Raw genomic sequence first — 8,823 nt, 5'->3', positions numbered from 1 at the left:
CAAGCCAAATGGCCAGGACCAAGGATAATGAGACAGGGATAGGATGTAGAGAGTGGGAGAGAGTGATTATAGTTGAGTACCGTTATCCAATCTACTACAGTCTGCCCTTCTGGTCACAGATATTTATTTTCCTACTTCCCCTCCCTAAAACAGTCCAAAAGTCTCACTCAGTCAATCTTAAAGCCAAGGACCTCATGACCTATATCAGATTTAGATGTGGTTCCTCTTGCTTTGGAGAACTATGGACTAAAAGACAAATTATTGACACTCTCTCACCTACACACACACAGACACACACACACACACACACAATACAAGGATAAAACAGCTACAACAAACACTCCCAGTTGGAAAGGGAAGAAAGGGAAACATAGCAGTCAGTGAGTAGTTGTGATGGTTAATCTGATGTGTCAACTTGGCTGGACCATGGTGCCCAAATATTTGGTCAAACATATTCTGGATGTCTCTGTGAAAGTATTTCTGAATGAGACATATTTAAATCAGTGAACTTTGAGTAAAGCAAACTACCCTTCATAACACAGGTGGGCCTCATCCAAGCAGTTGAAGGCTTTAACAGAACAAAGACTGACCTCTCCCAAGGAAGAAGGAATTCTGCCAGTAGACTGCCTTTGGACTTGAATAGCGACTCTTCCCTGGGTCTCCAGCCTGCTGGTCTACCCTGCACATGTTGGACTTGCTAAGCTTAAACAATGGCATGAGCCAATTCTGTGTGTGTGTGTGTGTGTGTGTGTGTGTGTGTGTGTGTGTGTGTGTGTGTGTGTGTGTGTGTGTGTGTATTAGACTTTGGTTATGTTACCTGGGAGCAGCTGCCCAGTCTCTTGCTCTCCATGGCTCCTGGCCACACTCTCTGGGAAGCCCTTCCTTTTCCTTTGTCCTCCATTGGAGGATATGCCCATCTTGGGGGCTGAGCAGTTTTCACAGCATGCTTCCAGCCCATAAACTGTAGAGGTCAGAGGGTTGTTTTACATCTTGAATGATCACTGTCTGTTTTAGTCCAGGCTGGTGGCACTTTGGACAATATAGCTCTCTCAGAAACTCTGTTAAGTGTTTTTTGTTTACTTAACCAGTTTGATTCCAGGAAACTCTGTGGGCCAGTAGCAGACCCACAATCTTTGCCCAGACTTGCTTCTTTCTTTAGACTTACTTCCAGGTGCTTTGAACGTATCAGGCCTTTGTGGGACTACCTTAGGACTCTTTAACCTGAAATATGTGTGCAAAGGCAAGGACTTGAAGGGGGAACATTTAACCAATCAGAGATCATAACAAATGCATGATGGCCAGGCTGCCACCTTGGTCTTTTTCCTGAGGTTGTGTCTTAATTTGAAAATATTTTGCTGGCTGGAGACACAGCCTTTAACTCTGCAAGTCTGAGAATTTCTGGATCCTCCCTTGTCCCTTTCAGCCCTGCAGGGAGGGAGGACCTTGTTAGAGATGACTTCCAGGGGAGGTGGCCCTAAGTTGAGTCATGAAGAATAAGAGTTTAGCCACTGAATCCGGCAGGAAGTCAGGCGTCTCAGCAGAGAGCCTGCCAGGGAGAAGACATGAGCAACTCGGCCAGAAAGGCAGTGCGACTCAAGCCGGACACATCGGAACCGAGAAGGCGAGGAAAGATGAGTCTGAGAGTCTGCAGGGTGTTTTCCAAGACCCAGAGGAGCCTTGGATGTCACACATCAGCCTGTGAAAGCATCCAGAGGGTATCTAAGGCTCACTGTTAGGAGTGACGTTGCCTGGTCAGACACAGCTCAACACAGGCTCCCTTTCCTTTGCACAGCGCACATGTACAAGATAGAGCCATGCCTCCTCACAGCTTTACAAGACCTTCTCATTCTATTTTTAAGCCTTTAAAACAAAGTGCATGGAGCTGGCTGGAAGGGACAGTCTGCTGTTGCAGGCAGCGAAAAAGGACGACCTTTCATGTAAAAGCAAAGCAAACCCAAGCCCCCATGGTGGCCTGCTACTCGTTTTTATGTTTTCCAAAGACTGTGCTTTACTCTAAAAGCTTCCCTCTTCCTTAGGCATTTCTAAAAGCCCTGGGTTCACACCATCAGGCACAGGCAGGCTGCTCACCACCTTACAGAATAATAAACCTCGCAATGGTATCTCCAAGCAATCTCCACAACTTCTCAGTTCTGCCTTGAATGTCAGTAGCAGGCTGTTTCTAATTCATCCTGGAGATGGGGAACTGTGTGAGGCAGTGGGATTCTCTTGTTTCTTTCTTTCTGTTCCTTATGTTTCTTCTTCCACTTCACGCCTAGAAGCCTGGAGAAGAATGCCCTGACCTTGCTTCCCAGCTCAGGTCTAGCACAACAGAACTGGCCCAGTTGGAGTCTAGCCACAAACACAGAAGTGAGTACAGGGGCGAGGTCAGGTCTTGGGTCCTGCAAACTGGGGTTCTGGTCTCGGCTCTGCTATTTTCTTGCTATGCTTCCCAAGGAAACTCTCAACTTCTCGTGAGGAAAATGATGGGGGTGGGCTTTGTACCCCCTGGAAATGCTGAGATTTCCAGAGTCTGTTTCTTTTGCTTTCTTTTTTCTTTTTCTTTTTGTCCACGCTGCATGGCTTGTGGGATTTTAGTTCCCTGGCAAGGGATTGAACCTGGGCTCTCAGCAGTGAAAGCAAGGAGTCCTAACCACTGGACCACCAGGGAATTCCCCAAAGTCTGTTTCTTTCATCATCTTTCCAATGATGTGCACTCAGGGTCCTTAACCAAGAGAGTGGCCCAGAGCCACCTACAGAGCTTGCCCCTTGCTCCAAGTTCTGCCTTGTATATTTTTTTGTATTTTTTTTTGCGGTATGCGGGCTTCTCACTGCTGTGGCCTCTCCCGTTGCGGAGCACAGGCTCCGGACGTGCAGGCTCAGCGGCCATGGCTCACGGGCTCAGCCACTTCGCGGCATGTGGGATCCTCCCGGACTGGGGCACGAACCCGTGTCCCCTGCATCGGCAGGCAGACTCCCAACCACTGCACCACCAGGGAAGCCCTGCCTTGTACATTTTTAATCGATGTATAGTTGATTTACCATATTATGTTAGTTTCAGGTCTACAATATAGTAATTCAACATTTTTATAGATTATACTCCATGTAAATTTATCACAACATAATGGCTATATTTCCGTGTGCTATACAATATATCCTTGTTGCTTATTTATTTTATACATAGTAGTTTGCATCTCTTAATCCCATACCCCTATCTTGGCCCTTCTGTCTTCCCTCTGGTAACCACTACTTTGGTCTCTGTATCTGTAAGTCTGTTTCCATCTAATTATATACAATCATTTGTTTTATTTTTTTAGATTCCACATATAGGTGATAACATAGAGTATTTGTCTTTCTCTGACTTATCTCACTAAGCCTAATAGCTAATACTCTCTAGGTTCATCCATATTGTTGCAAATGGCAGAATTTTATTCTTTTTTGTGGCTGAGTAATATTCCATTGTGTATATATACCACATCTTCTTTATCCATTCATCTGTTGAGGGACACTTGGGTTGCTTCCATGTCTTGGCTATTGTAAATAGTGCTGCTATGAACACTGGGGTGCGTGTATCTTTTTGAGTTAGAGTTTTCATTTTCTTTGGATATATACCTGGCAGTGGAATTGATGGATCCAATGGTGGTTCTAATTTCTGCCTTGTTTTTTTTTTTTTTTTTTTTTTGCGGTACGCGGGCCTCTCACTGTTGTGGTCTCTCCCGTTGCAGAGCACAGGCTCCGGACGCGCAGGCCCAGCGGCGATGGCTCACGGGCCCAGCCGCTCAGCAGCATGTGGGATCTTCCCGGACCGGGGCACGAACCCGTGTCCCCTGCATCGGCAGGCGGACTCTCAACCACTGCGCCACCAGGGAAGCCCAGAAGTGAAACTTTTGATGGAACTGTTGAACTGTCTACTTTCTCTCTCATTACTGTCCCCTCCCTGCCACCCAGAAAGGAAAGAAAGTAAAAACTAGTGATAACAAAGAGTCTTAAGTTCTATCCAGAAGAATCCAGGGAACAAGGATGCTGAGTGAGACTGAGTGGCAGACGTCAGTGATTTAATTTCACTCTCTTCACTTTTTTTTTTTTTTGAAAAACATGTTAATGGGTGACCTGGGGGACAGAAATGCAAAATGAAAACAGATAGCAACAAAGGAACTGCTGTGAGTTTTAAAAAATATATACATTCATAGTCGGTGGTAAGAACCTGCCAGCTTTAACAGGGAGAAGAAAAATTCAGCGGCACTTGGTATTAGGAGTCTCAATGCCTAGAGCACATCAGGATCTAGTCCGGTGTTTTTCTCTGGAAAAGACTGGGAAGGTGAAGTGATGGAGAAGCCTAAAGCTCGGTCAATCCCAGCACAATGGGAAGAGACCCAGAATGAGAGCGAGGATGAGATAAATGTTCGAGTCCTGCCTCTTCTACCAACAAACCACATGGCTGGGGTTCAGGCTTCGAGTGAACCAAACTCACCAATCACCTTGCAGGGACAAGCACGCAGGGAACAAGATGACCTTTGATTGCCGCAAAGCAACCCTCAGCTCATCTGCCCTGCCTACCTCTTCTGCAAGTATGTCAGCACTCAAACATGGAACCTCAAGGTTCCCATCCACCACAAGCTTGAACCAATAAGACTCCTTGCAAATGGCAGACGCAACACTCCTTGTGGTGGGTTAAAACATGTCCCCATCGAGATGTGGAGTCTGGGTCCCCTCCTCCTAAATATGGGCAAGCTTCAATGACTCGCTTCTAATGAATAGAACACTGTGAAAGTGATGCTGTGTGATTTCCAAGACTAGATCTTAAGAGGGGACGTGGTTTCTGCAGGTTGTCTCTCAAGATGTTTGTTTTTGGAGCCCAGCTGCCATGGTGTGAGGAAGCCCAGGCCAATTGGAGAGGCCAGGTGTAGGTGTTCCAGATGATTTCCCCAACTGAGGGTCCAGCTGGCCGTCAGAACACTCCGCTACACACATACAGGAGGAAGCCTTCCTTTCCAGATGACTCCAGCCCAGCCACTGCAAAGGTACAAAGAGGCCAGGTGAGAACCTGTTATCTGAGCCCTGTGAGCCCTCCAAAAAGTTAAGGTAATCAGAATAAAAGAACTGTTTTCATGGGTTTGGGGGTGATTTGTTACCCAGCAGTAGATAACTAGAATAATCCTCTTGCCCTGACTAATAACCCTTTATCTAGTATGTCAAATTGTCTTTTCCAACGATATCTTCTATTCCATGTGCTGTTCTGTGATGTAATCTTGACACACCTCCCATCAAGAGGTGGGGTCTACATCTTCTTCTCTTGAACCTGGGCAGAGTTTTGACTTGTAACCAATAGAATGCAGTAGAGGTGATGCTGCATGACTTCTGAGTCTAGGTCGGAAAAAGCTATGCGGTTTCTTCTTCATTCACTGGGGCTTCCTCTTTTGGAGCCCTGAGCCATCAAGGTAGAAGTCTGATTACACTGAGGCCACAATGCTGTAAGGAAGCTCAAGCCACAGAGATGTCATTACAGGTACTCCTAGCAGTGGGCCCAGCTCAGGTCTCAAACAACAGCCAGATTCAGCTGCCAGAACCGTGAGGAGTCATTTTTAAAGTCCAGCCCAGTCACCTCTTCAGAGGGTGTGTTAGTCTGGGTCCTCTGAGAAGCAGACACCAACATGGGACTAAACTGCAAGAAATGTTTTCGGGGAACTGTCTGTGAGAGGAAATAGGGAGGAATCCTATGCTGTTAACTTAGTGATTTGATCTTTCAGGAAAGACAGTAAGTGAACTGGATCATTCTATATGCTGACTTTTCATTTAAGATTGCACCACATGGACTGAGTTGTTTCCCTTTTTGATTTGGCTGCAAGGAAGCTCGGAACTAAATTGACAACTTATCATAACAACTGTATATGATCTTATACTCTAATGTTTTTAAATTCTATTTCCTTATTTCCTCCTCTGCCACCCACTCCCGCCACAGCCTCTACCCTTCCAGTTTTCATTTAATTTGCCTTATTTTTATTCCCATTTTTCTTTTACTGGTAATTTTTGTTTAATTACATGTTTTGTTGTATGTACTTTCTGTAGAATATCTCAAATTCATTCTGACATGACAGTCTTAACAGTGTTAACAGGAAAAACTAAACTTTGGTTGTTTTTGTGCTGAGGACTAAATGCCTTATATACATCTTAAACATGGTGGAGACATGTGTTATCATTCCTGTTTCATAGATGAGGAAATTAAGGCATAAAGAGTTACTTGTCCAAGGTCACCCGGGAGTACGGGGTCAAGTGTGACTTTTGACAGTCTTGCTTCTGGGCTGGCTGTTGTTCTTACCTACTATGCTGTCGGCCTTGATAGGTTAGGTGGACGGTCAGCCAGCCGGCAACATCCAAGCTCACACGCGCAGGCGCACACACACCCTACATACAACAGGATCCTCACAAGGCAGATAGCTTAGGGTATCACCTCCCTTGTTATGTCTCCAGGCTTGAACACAGGTGGGGCGCATGTGGGTGCCGGTGAAGAACATGATCCGCCAAAGAAAGGAAGCCCAGAAGAGGATCTTCGCCAAGGCCCAGCTGGAGGAGAAGCTGTGTCCCCCCTTGACCCCGCGCGGCTTCTCTTCGCTCCGTAAGCACAGCTTCCCACGCTGTAGACGACGGCTGTGACTCCGCTGTGGAGTGGAGAACAATCCGACCCGGTGCGCCCTGCAGCCGGCGGCTCAGAGCCGAGCCAGCCCCGCAAGGTGAAGAGGGGCCGGGACGGTGCACATGGATCGGGAATCCAGCTCCGCAAAAAGCCGCTTTACCTTTGCTTATAGATGATGAAGTGGGAGAAAATATAAAGATGAGACGCTGACTGGACCCAGCAATATTGGAAGCTCTTAATTTACTTCCAAGTAAGTAGCATGCATTTTGGATCCTTTTATAAGAATTCCGGAGCAGTAACATGTGGGCAGGGAGCTAACATTTGGAGCCACCTACCGTGCCCTCAGTACCGTGCTAAATCCTTCAGGTGAGTATTCGATTTCTTGTCCAGGGCCTATTAGGGGAACACTGATATCCTCTTCGTGTTTGGAGGGAAATCCCTCCTCATCAGGTACTATTTCCAGCCTCCTTCCCCACCTTGCCCGCTCCACTCGAGGAAGAGCTACTTAACTGGTGGCCGTGGGGCGTGGGGGCAGAAGGACAGAGCAAGCGCGGCTCCGCCCCTTCCCCTGCTTTTATCTGGGATCTACCTGCTTGTAGAGCGTTCACCTTCAGCTCTGTCCTTCCACTCCCCGAGTTTAACTGCTAAGCTCTGCTCCTGGGGGACCACTAAGTGGAGGTGTGCTTTGGACCTCAGGCTTGCCTGTGTCTGAGAGGGTGTCTGTCTCCATCTGGGTTTCACTACTTGACAGCTCACTGTTGCTGGCTTCCATGGGACCCAAGTCACACGCTCCAACCTCCCTATGAAGGGAAGAAAGATGGCGTTTTCATCTCCATCTGCCTACTCCTGTGTCTATTTCTCAATTGGTGTCAGACTCAGTGAGTGCCAAACTTCCTGTGGGGCCTTGGGCAACTTCTTAAACCCCTCTGAGCTCATCCATTCTGCAAGCATTAAGCATCTATTCTATGAGATTTGTGGAAGATAAAGAAGAAACTGAAGTCATTCATCACTCTCCAAGGGCTCATCACCTTATGGCAGAGTCACACATAGAAACAAATATCAGGTTGGGGAATAAGAGTGCTAGGATGGATTAGTGATGTCTGATCTGGGTATGGAATATGAAAGTGGTATTTGCCATCCCTGCTGCATGGAATCAGAAGGTTTAAAAAGAGCGTCTGTTTCCTGGGTTCTGTTAAATCTGGTGGCAAGACCTCCCTGCCTCCTTGTTCCATGTAATTTAATTCAACAGACGTTTGTTGGTTGCTTTCTGTGTGCCAGGCATTTATATTCAAAAATTCTTTAATTTCTATGACATGCCCATCTGGCCATTATGAACATCAATCTTGCATCAGTTGAGAGCTTCTATTTGGAGCGTTTCACTATGAACTCCCTATACAGGGTAAAGTCGCATTTCTTATTTTAGCCTCTAAAAATTCAACACAGAGACTAACAGCAGCACATAAGGCAGAGCATTAATTTCTCTCTGAGACTGTTGACTCTATTTATGAAATCTGAATTAGTTAAGATATGGCTGAGAAACATGCTATCAATGAGCCCACGACTTCTTCACGTGCCCTGCCATGTATGAAGCTAAGCTTGACTACTCTGTTTCACTAAATCCTCACCACTACCCATAAGGCAGCTTCTGTTGTCATTCCCATCATTTCCACTTTACAGGTGAGGAAATTAAAGTTTAGAAAGATTAGGAGTCTTTCTAATTACCTAGGGCTGTAAGTGACCGGGCTGCACCTCGAAACTAAGACAGTGTAACTCCAGAGTGTATAATCTCTCCCATCTCACTATAACACAGTCCTTCACTGCTGAAAAAAAAAAATCTCCTGGGCTAAAACTTTTCTTCTGAAAAGTACTAAACATCACATTCATTGAACTCCAGTTTCACCAGTTTGAGCAGGACGTAACCAGTGGGAGACCTTGGACAAGTCAATTCCCTCGTGGGGTCCTGGCTTCCACATGTGTGAAATGTGAATACTCGATCTGATGACATAGAGTTTCCACTAACTCAAAACAGAATCTTATGATGTATATTCCAAAACCAAGATGGTGGCGTCCTAAGAAAATTCGTGTGTAATTTACCTGTGTCATATATTAATTTCATAACACTCCCTAGCTGATAATTAAGTCACCATTTTCTCCCAGTGCCAAGTGGGGAAATGGTTTTCTTTCCAGGTTATTGA

Source organism: Orcinus orca, chromosome 14 (genome assembly GCF_937001465.1).
Source record: "Orcinus orca chromosome 14, mOrcOrc1.1, whole genome shotgun sequence".
Taxonomy (NCBI): Eukaryota; Metazoa; Chordata; class Mammalia; order Artiodactyla; family Delphinidae; genus Orcinus; species Orcinus orca.
The sequence above is the reverse complement of the archived record's forward strand: the minus strand, read 5'-3'. Positions refer to the sequence as shown.